This window comes from Schistocerca gregaria, chromosome X (assembly GCF_023897955.1).
Source record: "Schistocerca gregaria isolate iqSchGreg1 chromosome X, iqSchGreg1.2, whole genome shotgun sequence".
Lineage (NCBI taxonomy): Eukaryota > Metazoa > Arthropoda > Insecta > Orthoptera > Acrididae > Schistocerca > Schistocerca gregaria.
The window spans coordinates 473,281,263-473,283,762 of NC_064931.1; positions in this window are offsets into that span (position 1 = coordinate 473,281,263).

Genomic DNA, 2,500 nt, shown 5'->3' on the forward strand with positions numbered 1-2,500 from the left:
ATCCTACACAGAGGGGCACCAAATATCATCCCCCGCCCTCGTGTTATACCACATGAAAAATTGCAGAAGTGAGAGACACACATCCGCCAGCCTCTTGCTACAAGCATCGAACCGACGTGACGTATCTGACGGTGACTCAGGCATCCGTGTACTGCCACCACTATCCACCCCCCCCCCCCCCCCTCTCTCTCTGCCCCCTTCCCACACAATACCAAATTTAACCAACTTTATCGCTTAACCTAACTGTGGCTGTACCAGTTTATCGCTTAACCTAACTGTGGCTGTACCAGTTTATCGCTTAACCTAACTGTGGCTGTACCAGTTTATCGCTTAACCTAACTGTGGCTGTACCAGTTTATCGCTTAACCTAACTGTGGCTGTACCAGTTTATCGCTTAACCTAACTGTGGCTGTACCAGTTTATCGCTTAACCTAACTGTGGCTGTACCAGTTTATCGCTTAACCTAACTGTGGCTGTACCAGTTTATCGCTTAACCTAACTGTGGCTGTACCAGTTTATCGCTTAACCTAACTGTGGCTGTACCAGTTTATCGCTTAACCTAACTGTGGCTGTACCAGTTTATCGCTTAACCTAACTGTGGCTGTACCAGATTATCGCTTAACCTAACTGTGGCTGTACCAGATTATCGCTTAACCTAACTGTGGCTGTACCAGATTATCGCTTAACCTAACTGTGGCTGTACCAGATTATCGCTTAACCTAACTGTGGCTGTACCAGATTATCGCTTAACCTAACTGTGGCTGTACCAGATTATCGCTTAACCTAACTCAATTTGTCCCTTAACCTAACTCAATTTGTCCCTTAACCTAACTCAAGTTGTCCCTTAACCTAACTCAATTTGTCCCTTAACCTAACTCAATTTGTCCCTTAACCTAACTCAATTTGTCCCTTAACCTAACTCAAGTTGTCCCTTAACCTAACTCAAGTTGTCCCTTAACCTAACTCAAGTTGTCCCTTAACCTAACTCAAGTTGTCCCTTAACCTAACTCAATTTGTCCCTTAACCTAACTCAATTTGTCCCTTAACCTAACTCAATTTGTCCCTTAACCTAACTCAATTTGTCCCTTAACCTAACTCAAGTTGTCCCTTAACCTAACTCAAGTTGTCCCTTAACCTAACTCAAGTTGTCCCTTAACCTAACTCAAGTTGTCCCTTAACCTAACTCAAGTTGTCCCTTAACCTAACTCAAGTTGTCCCTTAACCTAACTCAAGTTGTCCCTTAACCTAACTCAATTTGTCCCTTAACCTAACTCAAGTTGTCCCTTAACCTAACTCAATTTGTCCCTTAACCTAACTCAATTTGTCCCTTAACCTAACTCAATTTGTCCCTTAACCTAACTCAATTTGTCCCTTAACCTAACTCAATTTGTCCCTTAACCTAACTCAATTTGTCCCTTAACCTAACTCAAGTTGTCCCTTAACCTAACTCAAGTTGTCCCTTAACCTAACTCAAGTTGTCCCTTAACCTAACTCAAGTTGTCCCTTAACCTAACTCAAGTTGTCCCTTAACCTAACTCAAGTTGTCCCTTAACCTAACTCAATTTGTCCCTTAACCTAACTCAATTTGTCCCTTAACCTAACTCAATTTGTCCCTTAACCTAACTCAATTTGTCCCTTAACCTAACTCAATTTGTCCCTTAACCTAACTCAATTTGTCCCTTAACCTAACTCAAGTTGTCCCTTAACCTAACTCAAGTTGTCCCTTAACCTAACTCAAGTTGTCCCTTAACCTAACTCAAGTTGTCCCTTAACCTAACTCAAGTTGTCCCTTAACCTAACTCAAGTTGTCCCTTAACCTAACTCAATTTGTCCCTTAACCTAACTCAAGTTGTCCCTTAACCTAACTCAAGTTGTCCCTTAACCTAACTCAAGTTGTCCCTTAACCTAACTCAATTTGTCCCTTAACCTAACTCAATTTGTCCCTTAACCTAACTCAATTTGTCCCTTAACCTAACTCAATTTGTCCCTTAACCTAACTCAAGTTGTCCCTTAACCTAACTCAAGTTGTCCCTTAACCTAACTCAAGTTGTCCCTTAACCTAACTCAAGTTGTCCCTTAACCTAACCCACGTTGTCCCTTAACCTAACCCACGTTGTCCCTTAACCTAACCCACGTTGTCCCTTAACCTAACCCACGTTGTCCCTTAACCTAACCCACGTTGTCCCTTAACCTAACCCACGTTGTCCCTTAACCTAACCCACGTTGTCCCTTAACCTAACCCACGTTGTCCCTTAACCTAACCCACGTTGTCCCTTAACCTAACCCACGTTGTCCCTTAACCTAACCCACGTTGTCCCTTAACCTAACCCACGTTGTCCCTTAACCTAACCCACGTTGTCCCTTAACCTAACCCACGTTGTCCCTTAACCTAACCCACGTTGTCCCTTAACCTAACCCACGTTGTCCCTTAACCTAACCCACGTTGTCCCTTAACCTAACCCACGTTGTCCCTTTGCCTAACATAGTTCACTGCTCGGAA